The sequence below is a fragment of the Heptranchias perlo genome, chromosome 17 (assembly GCF_035084215.1).
Source record: "Heptranchias perlo isolate sHepPer1 chromosome 17, sHepPer1.hap1, whole genome shotgun sequence".
Taxonomy (NCBI): Eukaryota; Metazoa; Chordata; class Chondrichthyes; order Hexanchiformes; family Hexanchidae; genus Heptranchias; species Heptranchias perlo.
This window is the reverse complement of record NC_090341.1, coordinates 15,803,807-15,818,284: the sequence shown is the minus strand read 5'-3', so window position 1 is coordinate 15,818,284 and position 14,478 is coordinate 15,803,807. Positions and strand designations below refer to the sequence as shown.

The following is a 14,478-nucleotide window of genomic DNA, read 5'->3' as shown; positions in this document are numbered from 1 at the left end:
CTGACAAAGGTTTTATAACCCAAACGTTACCCTGTCTTTTCTGTTTATTGATACTGTCAGATGATATTTTATTTCCAACATTTTCTAAGTTTATTTCAATCTTTTCATCAGCGCAGTCAACCTAACAAGAGTCAGTGTCACCAAAGAAACCTACAAGAAAATTAATTTGAAATAACTGATGTGAAAATATGGAGTCTGAGAAGTATTTAGGATTGAGCACAGAGGTTGGGAAGGACAAAGAGTGAACCTCTAATGGAGTGAAGCACTAACACAGTGAAGACATTCAATTGGGAATTTGGTGAGTGTATGAATTAGGTGCAGAGGGGGAAGAAGGTGCTAAGTGATTTAAACCAAAGAACTATAGACTGAGATTGAGTGGAGCATAAAGGGAACTGCAAGAAGAATCAAAACAAGGCAAGGAGGAGTGCCGAGGGTAAGTCAGTAAGTATTTAGTTCATTGGTTAGTGTTTTTTAGTGGTTGGTTAGTGTTTCTTAGTGGTTAGTGTTTTAGCGTCAGATAAGCAGTAAAGTGCCTTAAAGCTAAACAAACAGTTTAAATATTAGCTAACATGGCAAGATAGCTGGGGCCCATCACATGCACGTCCTGAGCCATGTCGGAATTCCAGAACACTTTCTGTGCTCTGGAAAACCGCATGTGCCAACTGCTTGAGTTCAAGCTGAGCTTCTGAGCTTGAGGGGCAGCTGGCGTCACTACAGTGCATACGGGAAGCTGAGAATTTCATGGATAGCACATTTCAGGAGGTGGTCACCCCGCTGCTACAGAGTTCAGGCAGAGAGTGAGTGGGTGACCAACAGACAGAATGAGAGGAACAGGCAGGCAGTGCAGGAGTCCCTTAGGAGTGTGGCACTCGCAAACCAGTATTCAGTGTTGAGTACAAGTGAGGTTGTTGAAACCTCAGGCTAGTGCAGTCAGGAGCAAATCCATGGCACTGTGGGAGACTCGGCTGCACGGAGGGCAACAGAAATGCAGTTGTTAAAATGGATTCGATAGTCGGGGGGCAGACAGGCGTTTCTGCACCACCGACGTGAGTCCCACATGGTATGTTGCCTCCCTGGTGCCAGGGTAAAGGACGTCACTGAGAGGGAGCAGAATATTTTGAGGGGGGAAGGGGAACAGCCATAAGTCGTGGTCTATGTGGGAACCAATGACATAGGGAGGAAAGGGGCCAAGGTCCTGCAGTCAGAGTTTCAGAAGCTAGGGAGGAAATTAAAAAGCTGGACCTCAAAGGTAGCAATCTCTGGATTACTTCCAGTGCCACGCCCTAGTGAGTATAGGAATAGTAGGATAAGACAGGTTAATGCATGGCTGGAGCAATGGTGCAGGAGGGAGGGCTTCAGCTTCCTGGGGCAATGGGACCAATTCTGGGGCAGGAGGGATCTGTTCAAGATGAACGGGTTGCACCTCAACAGAACTGGGACCAATGTCCTCGAGGGGAGGTTAACTAGTGCTGGGGGGGAGGGTTTAAACTAATTTGGCAGGTGGAAGGGCATCAGGATGAAACATTAAAGAGGAGAAACAAGATGCACAGAGGACTGGGAGGGACAAGTAGCACTGGAGAAAAAAAATAGTTCAGAAATAGGAGGGATCAGACAGGGAGCAAGTGCGAGGCAGTCTAAGATGAGTGTGGAGTGCATGTACGTAAATGCACGTAACATGGTAAATAAAGTTGGTGAGCTGCAGGCTCAAGTCGCCACATGGGACTATGATATAATGGCAATAACAGAGACCTGGCTCAAAGAAGGAGAGGATTGGGTACATAATATTCCTGGCTACAATGTATCAGGGTGGTAGTGTTGATCAAAGAAACTCTTATAGAACTGGAAAGGGATGATGTAGTTGAGGAGTCAAATACAGAATCAATTTGGTTAGAACTAAGGAACAACAGAGGAGCTATAACGCTACTGGGTGTATACTATAGGCCACCAAATAGTGGGAAGGACATAGAGGAGTAAATTTGCAGGCACATTACAGAAAGATGCAAGAACTATAGAGTAGTGATAATGGGGGACTTCAATTATCCCAATATAGACTGGGACAGAAACAGTGTAAAGGGCAAAGAGGGGGCGGAATACTTGAAATGTGTTCAAGAGAACTTTCTGGAACTGTGTTTCCAACCCAACCAGGAAGGAAACAGTGCTGGATCTAGTTCTGGGGAATGACGTGGGGCATGTATTGGTGGGGGAGCATTTGGGGAACAGTGATCATAATATCATTAGGTTTAGAATAGCTGTGGAAAAGGACAAGGAACAATCAAATGTGAAAATGTGAAAATGTGAAAATGCTCAACTGGAGGAGGGCAAATTTCAATGAGTTAAAAAGGAATCTTACCCAGGTGGATTGGAATCAAAAACAGTAATTGAAGGAGGAGCTGGTTTGGATACAGAGTAGACACATTCCCACAAGGGGGAAAGGAGGGGCATCCAAAGCTAGAACTCCCTGGATGACTAAAGATATAGAGATTAAAATGAAACAGAAAAAAGAAGCTTATGGGAAATGTAAGGTTCATAATACAGTAGAGTAGTGTTGTTCCAAGATGGCTTCTGGGCTGGCTGCTCCCTATGGAGCACCTTGCTGTGCAACTCTATCCTTGGCTATCTGTTGCCATCCTTTGCCCTCTCTTCCCCCAATCTCCTCTCTTCCACTTTTAAGTTCCCCTGGCTCAAATAGTGGGTGCATTTTAGCCTTAACTATAAGTTCAAGCTGCAAGTTTAAAGTTACCTGGGCCCACTGCCCATCCTCCGACCATGCCTGCTGTTTGCTTTCATCAGTGAGACTGAATCTTTACTCAAATTTGGCTTACAAATTCCTGGACTTCTCTGCCATCAAGACTACGCTACTCCACTGGACTATACTGTAAGTCTCAGCTGCTGTGACTCTGACCTGCCATTCAATTGCTTAAGTTTTAAGGCAACTTTGTCCAGCCTACAGCCCATTCCCCACCACTGCTGTTACCTGCTGAGCTTATGACTGCCCTACTGGTCCTACTGGTTTTTCAGCTTTATTTTGCTACAGTATGGTTCCTGGCCAGAAATTCACTCTGCTGGGCCGTAGTCCATTTCTCCACCGCTTCTGGATCTTATAGTGATCTCCAACTTCGCCACTGTTTTTCTGCCCCATGATCGATTCTGCACACCTCCTGGCTCTTCATTCCCATGGAAATGCCTCCAGCAGTGCGTCCTCAATACTCTACCCTCAAATAGCTTCTGGACTCACTCGCCCTCCACACCTGTCTCCAAACCTGGACATCATTTTGTCAATGCTCCAAGCTGATGCCGCCCTCTCTACATCAACTTTATCCCACCACAGGACCTCTGACTTTAACCTTGGACTCCCTCCAATTGCCTCCTCTCTATTCCCTGTTTATTACCAGGACAGATCTATCCCAATCTTGCTATGTAACCACGCATATATAACTTGAGTTTCCCTGTGTCCATTCGCGAGCACATTTTGGCTGCCACTCTGGACCCAAGCCCATCACTTCTGTTTCCCCTTTTTTGACCTTTTTTCTTCTTTTCTCTTTACCCCACTTAGGCCCCTCTTTCTTGTCACCATGCTTTCTTTCATTTCTCCCCACTCGGGTACTCTGCCCCCCAAATCCCTACCCCAACCCTTTAGCACTCCTCATCCTTCCTACTCTACTGCCACCATCCCAGGCTTGATTCCTTCTTGGATAAGCCCACAGCATCCCTCTGTGCCTCCCTTGGCATCCTCCAAAGGGCCCATCGAGGTACTCGTCGCGACCTCCTTACGAGCAGCAACCCCAACTGCTCTATCTTACTCTCTCACCGACTTTCCCGCCCAGTGCGTCCGCTAGGGGCTAATCTTGCCAATCTCCTTCCCATACCATTCACCCCTCCCAGCACTGACCCTGTGGACTCTGCCAGCGGATCAGCTATCACCACCCCTCTCCGCATCTCCCTCAAGAATGTCCGTTCACTTGTGAACAAGGCCCTTGCCATCCATGAGCTTATTGTGGATGATTGCATTGACATCATGGCCTTGACAGAAACATGGCTAACGGGTGATGACACCTTCCCGCTTAATGAAGCCTCCCCACCTGGCTATATCTTCCACTACTTGCCCCGTCCAGACCACCGTGGTGGTGGTGTGGCCCTTATCACCAAATCACACTTTGGTCAGTCCCCCTATTCCTCTGGCACCTTCTCTTCCTTTGAGCATCTCACCTTGGTACACCCCTCTCGCCTCCTTTAAAATCCTCGTTCTCTACCGCCCACCTAAGTACCACGCCAAGTTTCTCACCGTGATATCTTCACTGCATTCCTCCCTCGGCCTCTGCACCGAGTGACTTCTCATCCTCGTTGATTTCAACCTCCATCTCAACTCATCATGCTCTCTCTCCTCTGAGTTCACTGCCCTCCTATCCTCCCTTAATCTCACCCTCCATATAAACTCTCCTACCCATATGCATGGACACCCCCTCTACCTCGCCATCTCACATGGCCTCTCTACTCCCATTGTGTCAATCACGGATAAGGCCATCTCTGATCACTTCCTTGTATTCCTCTCCACCCACTTCCCCCTTCCGCCTCCAAACCCACAAATTTGAATGTTTATGACGGACAACTGATGTAGCCATTCATCACCCGATCTGGCTAGACCACATAAAGCACTATCGGGTCCTGCTCTCCTCTGCCAAAACTGCTCACTATTCCAGGATAATCCTGGAATGCAAAGATAACCCCTGGCTTTTCTCCACTACAAATCATCTTCTTAAATCCCTCTTCCCTCCAACCTCACCTCGAACGAAAAGTGCGAGGAGCTCATGGACTTCTTTGTCACTAAGCTTGAGACCATCCATTCAGCTGACTCTGCCACTTTTCTCTCTTCCCCTAGCCCACTAAGCCAAATTTCCCCTATGGTTCCCTGCTGCCCTATATGAATCTCACCCTCCATATAAACTCTCCTACCCATATGCATGGACACCCCCTCTACCTTGCCATCTCACATGGCCTCTCTACTCCCATTGTGTCAATCACGGATAAGGCCATCTCTGATCACTTCCTTGTATTCCTCTCCACCCACTTCCCCCTTCCGCCTTGTATGTAGTTTCTCTCCTATCTCCCCTCATGACCACTGCAAGCTCATTTTCACCATGAGACCCACCTCCTGCTCCCTCGACCCTGTTCCCACTAAATTGCTGATCACCCAACTTCCCTTCCTGGTCCCCATGTTAGCTCATATTGTTAACGGTTCCCTCTCCTCAGATACTGTCCCCCCCCTTCAAATCTGCCGTCATCACCCCCCTTCTCAAAAAACTCACCCTTGACCCCTCTGTCCTTGCAAACTACTGCCCCATCTCCAACCTTCCTTTCCTCTCCAAAGTCCTTGAACGTGTTCTCACCTCCCAAACCCGTTCCCATCTTTCCTGCAACTCCTTGTTTGAATCCCTCCAAACAGGTTTCCACCCCTGCCACAGTACTGAAACGGCCCTCATCAAAGTCACAAATGACATCCTATGTGACAGTGACCGTGGTAAACTATCCCTCCTCATCCTTCTCGATCTGTCTGCAGCCTTTGTCACGGTTGACCACACCATCCTCCTCCAATGCCTCTCCTCCATCGTCCAGCTGGGTGGGACTGCGCTCGCCAGGTTCCATTCTTATCTATCCAGTCGTAGCCAGAGAATCACCTGCAATGGCTTCTCTTCCCGCTCCTGCACTGTTACCTCTGGAGTTCCCTAAGGATCTATCCTTGGCCCCCCCTCCTATTTCTCATCTACATGCTGCCGCTCGGCGACATCATCAGAAAACACAATGTCAGATTCCACATGAACGCTGACGACACCCAGCTCTACCTTCTCACAACCACCTCCCTTGACCCCTCCACTGTTTCTCATTTGTCACATTACTTGTCTGACATCCAGTACTGGATTAGCAAAAATTTCCTCCAACAAAATATTGGGAAGACCGAAGCCATTGTCTTCAGAGTTTGTGGCGGGGACCGAAGCCATTGTCTTCGGTCCCCGCCACAAACTCCGTTCCCTAGCTACTGACTCCATCCCTCTCCCTGAGGCTGAACCAGACTGTTCGCAACTTTGGCCTCCTATTTGACCCTGAGATGAGCTACCAACCACATATCTGCTCCATCACCAAGACCGCCTACTTCCACCTCTGTAACATCGCCCGTCTCTGCCCCTGCCTCAGCTCATCTGCTGCTGAAATCCTCAACTTTGACTTTATTACTCCCAGACTGGACTATTCCAAAGCTCTCCTGGCTAGACCCCCATCTTTCACCCTCCATAAACTTGAGCTCATCCAAAACTCTGCTGCCCGTATCCTAACTCGCAACAAGTCCTGTTCAGCCATCACCCCTGTGCTTGCTGACCTACATTGGCTCCTGGTCTATGAATGCCTTGATTTTAAAATTCTCATCCTTGTTTTCAAAACCCTCCATGGCCTCGGCCCTCCCTATCACTGTAACCTCCTCCAGCCCGACATCCCTCCAAGATCTCTGCACTCCTCCAATTCTTGTCTCTTGTGAATCCCTGATTATAAATTGCTCCATCATTGGCGGCTGTGCCTTAGCTGCCTAGGCCCTGAGCTCTGGAATTCCCTCCCTAAACCTCTCTGCCTCTCTACCCCTCTCTCCTCCTTTAAGCCGCTCCTTAAAACCTAGCTGTTTGACCAAGCTTTTGGTCACCTGTCCTAATACCTCCTTATGTGGCTCAGTGTCAAATTTTGTTTGCTAATTGCTCCTGTGAAGCACCTTGGGACATTTTACTATGTTAAAGGTGCTATATAAATGCAAGTTGTTGTTGTAGTAGTAGTAGTAGTAGAGAACCAATCTGAATACAGAAAATACAGTGGAGATCTAAAAAAGGGAATAAGAGTAACAAAGAGAGAGTAGCGGCTAACATAAAAGGAAATCCAAAAATCTTTTATAAACATATAAATAGTAAATGGGTAGTCAAAAGAAGCGTGGGACTGATTAGGGACAAAAAAGGAGATCTTCTTGTGGAGGCAGAGGGCATGGCTGAGGCACTAAATCAATACTTTGTATCCGTCTTCACTAGCGAAGAGGATGCTGCCATTGTAGCAGTAAAGTAGGAGGTAGTACTGATATTGGATAGAATAAAAATAGATAAAGAGGAGGTACTTAAAAGATTGGTAGTACTCAAAATAAAAAAGTCACCCAGTCCAGATAAGAACATAGGAACAGGAGTTGGCCATTTAGCTCCTCGAGCCTGTTCTGCCTTTCAGCGAGATTATGGCTGATCTGTGACCTTACTCCATATACCCGCCTTAGACCCATATCCTTTAATACCTTTGGTGAACAAAAATCTATCAATCTCAGATTTCAAATTAACAATTGAGCTAGCCATTTGCAGAAGAGAGTTCAAACTTCTACCACCCTTTGCGCGTAGAAGTCCTTTCTAACTTCACTCCTGCACTTTCTCCAAGGTCAATATATACTTCCCATGCCCAGACCTGAACACAATACTCCAGTTGTGGTCCAACCAGGGCTTTGTATAGCTGTAGCATAACTTCTACCCCCTTGTATTCTAGTCCTCTAGATATAAAGGCCAGCATTCCATTAGCCTTTTTGATTATTTTCTGTACCTGTCCATGACATTTTAATGATCTATGTACATGAACCCCTAGCTCTCTTTGGACCACCACTGCTTTGAGCTTTTCACCTTTTAGAAATACTCTGATCTATCCTTTTCAGGTCCAACGTGGATGAGCTCACACTTGCCTACATTGAAATCCATTTGCCACAGTTTTGCCCATTCACTTAATCTATTTACATCTCTCTTATTTTATGCTTCCATCTACACTACTTACAATGCTGTCTATCTTTGTGTGGATGCATCCTAGGTTACTGAGGGAAGTAAGGGTGGAAATTGTGGGAGGCTCTGGCCTCAATCTTCCAATCCTCCTTAGATATGGGGATGGTGCCGGAGGACTGGAGGATTGCAAATGTTGCACCTCAGTTCAAAAAAGGGGAGAGGGATAAACCCGACAATTACAGGCCAGTCAGCCTAACGTCGGTGGTAGGGAAACTTTTAGAGACAATAATCCGGGACAAAATAAATTGGCACTTGAAAAAGGATGGGCTAATAATTGAAAGTCAGCACGGATTTGTTAAAAGAAAATCATGTTTCACTAACTTGATTGAGTTCTTTGATGAAGTAACAGAGAGGGTTGATGAGGGTAGTGCAGTTGATGTGTATATGGGCTTTCAAAGGGCATTTGATAAAGTACCACATAATAGGCTTGTTAGCAAAATTAAAGCCCCTGGGTTTAAAGGGACAGTGGCAGCATGGATACAAAATTGGCTAGGGGACAGAAAGCAGAGAGTAGTGGTGAATGGTTGCTTTTCAGGCTGTTCCCCAGGAGTCAGTATTGGGACCACTGCTCTTTTTGATATATAATAATGACCTGGACTTGGGTATACAGGGTATAATTTCAAAGTTTGCAGATGACACAAAACTTGGAAATGTGGAGGATAATAACAGACTTCAGGAGGACATAAATAGACTGGTGAAATGGGCAGATACGTGGCAGATGAAATTTAATGCAGAGCAGTGTGAAGTGATGCATTTTGTTAGGAAGAATGAGAGGCAAAATAAACTAAATGGTGCAATTTTAAAGGGAGTGCAGGAACGAAGAGACCTGGGGGTGCACATACACAAATCTTTGAAGGTGGCAGGACAAGTTGAGAAATCTGTTAAAAAAATGTATGGCTTTATTAAGAGGCATAGAATACAAAAGCAAGGAAGTTATGCTAAACCTTTATAAGACACTAGTTAAGCCTCAGTTGGAGTATTGTGTTCAATTCTGGGCACCACACTTCAGGAAGGATGTCCAAGGCCTTAGAGAGGGTCCAGAATAGATTCACTGGAATGGTGCCAGAGATGAGGGACTTTAGTAATGTGGAGAGACTGGAGAAGCTGGGGTTGTTTTCCTTCGAACAGAGAAGGTTAAGGGGAGATTTGATAGAGGTGTTCAAAATCATGAACAGTTTTGACAGAATAAATAAAGAAAAATTGTTTCCAGTGGCAGAAGGGTTGGTAACCAGAGGACACAGATTTAAGGTGATTGGCAAAAGAGCCAGAGGTGAGATAAGGAAACATTTTTTTACACAGCGAATTGTAAGGATCTGGAATGAATTGCCTGAAAGGATGAAGCAGATTCAATCGTAACTTTCAAAAGGGAATTGGACAAATACTTGAAGGGAAAAATTTTTACAGGGCTATGGGGAAAGTGCAGGGCAGTGGGACTAATTGGATAGCTCTTTGAAAGAGCCAGCACAGGCATGATGGGCCTAATAGCCTCCTCCTGTGCTGCACCTACTATTAACATTCCAGCACAGTTGGTTCCTAAAAAGTTCATATTTAATTTAATGAGAAAAGTCTTTTTTGGTTCGATTAGTAAAAGTGAAAACAACAGAGGCTCATTAAAAATTAATTAAACTAAATCCAGGCTTCTGCAGATATACTCTTTAGAAGAAATATTTTCGTTATTCTAGAGTTAGAAATGCTGTAACTCTTAAATAATACTGTATGATTGATTAATAGTCGCCGTGTACAACAGTTTAGGATTCAGATGAAAAATAAAAGAGTAAAAACTGCTCCAATGGATCTCCAGTGCATCGTGGGATGTGTAGTCTTTCAGCGATCTGGAATTCGAAGCCAAAGAAAAATAAAACTTCCAGGATACATGAGGTTATCAAGCATTTGCTAAACTTGTGCTTGTCTCTCGGATCAAATACTTTGTAACTGAATGATCTAGAGGGACAGAGCGACCGAGGTATGTTAGGGCGATCATGTCTCAGAAATACAAACTAGAAAATATACAGTACAACAAATAATTTGGAAAATGAGTTGCTTGTTCCAGATTCTTTATGATAGTTACAGCGACAAAAGGGAAGTTACTGCATACCTGGGGTAAACAGGATATTGCACCAGAATTATGTTTTTAAATAAATTCACACTACACACAAGTAGTTAACACGTTGACTAACCGATTACAAAAAATACAAATACTTTTTATTTCTTAATGTTGTTACAGATTAATTGACATCATTTAAGTCTGTGAGCAACTAAGTAGCAAGAGGAAGAAACACAAATCCTATTTTGTGACATCTGAAATGATTAATAGGATAGTAGTCGTCATTGACTGTTACTCAATTTGTTTGGACATTTGATTGTAGTGGAAGATTAATGCTTCTAATTTTCTAGGGGAAATGAGTATAAAGGACTTTTCAATGGGGAACTGAAAATGCGGTCAGCAGCAGTGATACAACTTTAAAGCCTTTTAATGAAATATTTACCATTGGTTACATAATTGACTATGTATGTCACTATAAGAATTCTAGTGTATCGAGACTGCCAGGTATTTTACCCTTATTACATTAACAGTTACCATATTTCTAATGCTTAGAGGCAAGCATAAAACACTATCTCCAGTAAAGGGGGCCCTGTTCTTATTTCTGTTTAACATGACCCCTCGAAATCTGGCATTTACTCGGTTACATTGAGCAACACCGACCACACTGAAATCATTCAACTACCTCATGCACAAGACAAAGCGACCATTCTGTACATTGCCCCAATACTCTGGCTGTGTGATAGGATATCAGCAATATAATTTCGTCATTGACAGTTCACGTGAATTACAGGCATTTGGTCATTTGTTTTAAATAAATTATTGCCAAATTCTGAAACCTACATTCTAACCAATTTATTCTATGTAATATGTCAGTAACCTTAATGTACAGTTCACACATTAACAGATAATTGTATCATATGTCTTGTTCACATTGCTTAGTACTTTACAAATCAAAGAATCATAGAAATTTACGGCACAGAAGGGAGGCCATTCGGCCCATCATGCCTGTGCCAGCAAATAGTCATAGATTTAAAGGGTACATTGATAATGGTTTTTATTTTCCTCCCCAGCCCAAGGTCCAGTGTATCCAATTTGGGTTGTAGACAACTAAAGTTGAGGTGGAGTCTTTGTCTCAAATATAGCTAAACACCCTCCCGAACTTCAGTACAAACAGGCCCTCCTCCTACACTGCGCATGTCTTGTCTCTCATCTCACGCAATCATAACACTGATATCAACTGTGGTTTCCTCAAAGCTGTGTTGTGAATGTTGTGTGAAAAAGTTACAAATTGGGAAAACAGCATTGTATTGCTTACACAATGTAGAACAGATCAAAAATCGTTAGAATGGAAAAAAGGTCACAATTCATTACTAAATAATGGCATTTTGATTTAGCAGTACTATACATTTATAATTAATAAAATAGAAAGATGTTTAAGTTTGACGTGGTATATAGTCTGTACATAAAGTGGACCCGGAAATAAAAAATTCAGTGTGACAGTAAGTTCAAAGTTAAATGCTGTATTTTCCTACCTTCATCTAAAGCATTAGCTCCAGTTACAGCATAGTTTGTGACAAGGGCGTACAGAATTAAATGTCAAACCACAACAATTTGGAAGAGGGCAATAGTTTTCTCTGCCCCCATTTTAAAAATAATTTCAGCTGTAACCAGGGTCCTAACTATGGACCTCTCAGTGCAATCACTTAACTGTACTTAGAAAATGGCACCGCAGATTTCCTATTCCAACGACTCCTTTATACAATGGAAGTACCTGTTAGTGCACCTAACATTGGATTCATTTGCATAGTATAAATGAGGCGCAGAACACAACCTCAGGCAAAGTGCTACTGATGGAAACCATACTGAACCCCCTTGCTGAAGCTGCCCCCTTTTTTTCTGGTTGTCTTGGACGGCAATGCAGTTTCCACATTTTTGGCTCGGACAGACTTTTTTCCAAACCAACGTGAGGAATATGACGGCCAAAAATGTAGTTATAAGAATGATTTTTTAAAAACTGCACATGCACAGTCTTCCCTGAGTGTAGTTATTTTGATGTTGCTGCTGATGCCATGTAAACAGGGTAAATTGAGAGCACTGCCGAGCCTCTCCACATTGCACAACTGTTTCTGCTGGAAGCAGTTCTGCCATAAACATGGTATGAGCTTTCCACTTCCAAAGGATTCCGGCAGCTCTTTAATGGTCTGTCTATAATGAATTCTCATTGGGACAACATACATCTCTCATACGCTTTGAGATGAGCCCGTTACATATGCAAATCTGTGTATCACCCTTAAAAAGCCTGTCCTTTCTTGATGTTATCTTCTGCCGTGTGGTGGAGCCATGAACTTAAAAAGCCGCTGTAATCTATAAGAGAAACAATCCCCCTTCAGTTGACCTCAGCAGATGCTTGCCTCCAATTGAACTCAGTATTTACCTATTTATAGGAATCAGACCCTACAGCCTTAAAAGGACCTGCTAGATTATGCATAGCACTACTTTAGCAGCAATATAATACATCGTATGTTACATGGCGTAATGCTCCAGTATTTATGAAACAGCATATTTTTTTTTTATTCGTTCATGTGATGTGGGTGTCGCTGGCACGGCCAGCATTTATTGCCCATCCCTAATTGCCCTTGAGAAGGTGGTGGTGAGCCACCTTCTTGAACCACTGCAGTCCATGTGGTGAAGGTTCTCTCACAGTGCTGGGGAGTTCCAGGATTTTGACCCAGTGACGACGAAGGAACGGCAATATATTTCCAAGTTGGGATGGTGTGTGACTTGGAGGGGAACATGCAGGTGGTGTTGTTCCCATGTGCCTGCTACCCTTGTCCTTCTAGGTGGTAGAAGTCGCGGGTTTGGGAGGTGCTGTCGACGAAATCATGGCGAGTTGCTGCAGTGCATCCTGTGGATGGTACACACTGTAGCCATAGTGTGCACCGGTGGCAAAGGGAGTGAATATTTAGGGAGGTGGATGGGGTGCCAATTAAGCAGGCTACTTTGTCCTGGATGGTGTCAAGCTTCTGGAGTGTTAGAGCTGCACTCATCCAGGCAAGCGGACAGTATTCCATCACACTCCTGACTTGTGCCTTGTAGATGGTGGAAAGGTTTTGGGGAGTCAGGAGGTGAGTCACTCGCCGCAGAATACCCAGCCTCTGACCTGCTCTTGCAGCCACAGTATTTATGTGGCTGGTCCAGTTACGTTTCTGGTCAATGGTGACCCCCAGGATATTGAAAGTGGGGGATTCAGCGATGGTAATGCCTTTGAATGTCATGGGGAGGTGGTTAGACGCTGTCTTGTTGGAGATGGTCATTGTCTGGCACTTGTCTGGCGCAAATGTTAATTGCCACTTATCAGCCCAAGCCTGGATGTTGTCCAGATCTTGCTGCATGTGGGCACAGACTGCTTCATTATTTGAGGGGTTGCGAATGAAACTGAACATTGTGCAATCATCAGCGAACATCCCCATTTCTGAAATTATCCTCTAACTTCCATGACCAACACCATAGGAATCTAACCATGTTGAAAGATCCTTCTGGTACATGTACATATAGTTTCCATTCATGTATGTGGAGCTGCTCATTAATTCCTAATGGGTTTTAACTAATTACAATGTAAAGAGATTCAAGAGCAGCTACCTGTTGCATCGTGAGAGCCTTTCTGCATCCATGCAGCGTCCAGCAATGGGAATTCCTGTATTGTTGATTGAGCCAGAGGGAAATGAGATACCCTGGTGTCCAATTGTAAGAGTTTTAAAACTGGGATATTATGGTGTGAAACTGAAAAGGTACGACGTGGATATCCTGCAAGGTGTTGTAGCTAGGCAACCCCAAATTAGTAATTCTCAATGTATGGAGTCATTGTGGGTTATTAAGGTGAATCGACCTCAACCAGGTGTAACTACCATACTATTTTTTACCAATGTGTGAAATATTGTTTCCTTATTTTTCTTGATATGCTTTCACTAATGTGGGCAAGACTTGCAACAATCCATCTGCTGCTGGCTTTCATGAGATCCAAAACTTCTCAAGGATCATAATATCTAATATTCTGTGAAATGAAATTTGCCTGTTTCCACATTGAGATCAGTGTAATATACCATAAGGGCATTAGAAATTAGACAGCCAATGTCTCTGCTTCTGCATAAAATACCTTCATAGAATCATAGAATGGTTGCAGCACTGGAGGCCATTCAGCCTGTTGAGTCTGTGCCGGCTCTCTGTAAGAGTAAGCCAGCTAGTCCCACTCCCCCCGCCCTTTCCCCGTAGCCCTGCAAATTTTTTTCTTTCAAGTATTTATCCAATTCCCTTTTGAAAGCCACAATTGAATCTGCCTCCACCAGCCTTTCAGGCAGTGTATTCCAGATCATTCGCTGCATTAAAAAAGTTTTTCCTCATGTCGCCTTTGGTTCTTTTGCCAATCACCTTAAATTGGTGTCCTTTGGTTCTCGACCCTTCCGTCAATGGGAACAGTTTCTCTCTATCTACTCTGTCTAGACCTCTCACGATTTTAAACACCTCTATCAAATCTCTGCTCAACCTTCTCTGCTCTAAGGAGAACAACTCCAGCTTCTCTAGTCTATCCACGTAACTGAAGTCCCT

At 44.1% G+C, this 14,478-nt stretch overlaps 1 long non-coding RNA gene across 2 annotated transcripts in view; it reads left to right on the top strand.

Moving 5' to 3' along the window:
- The first annotated feature begins 374 nt into the window (after nt 1-374).
- LOC137334107 (uncharacterized) overlaps nt 375-14,478 on the top strand; it is a 42,182-nt gene continuing 28,078 nt past the window's right edge. The window contains exon 1 of one of the 2 annotated variants that reach the window (XR_010966065.1): nt 375-433. This is a non-coding gene — a long non-coding RNA (uncharacterized lncRNA). Of the gene's footprint in view, nt 442-14,478 lie in introns of both variants that reach the window. The other variant, XR_010966066.1, reaches the window with a different exon arrangement.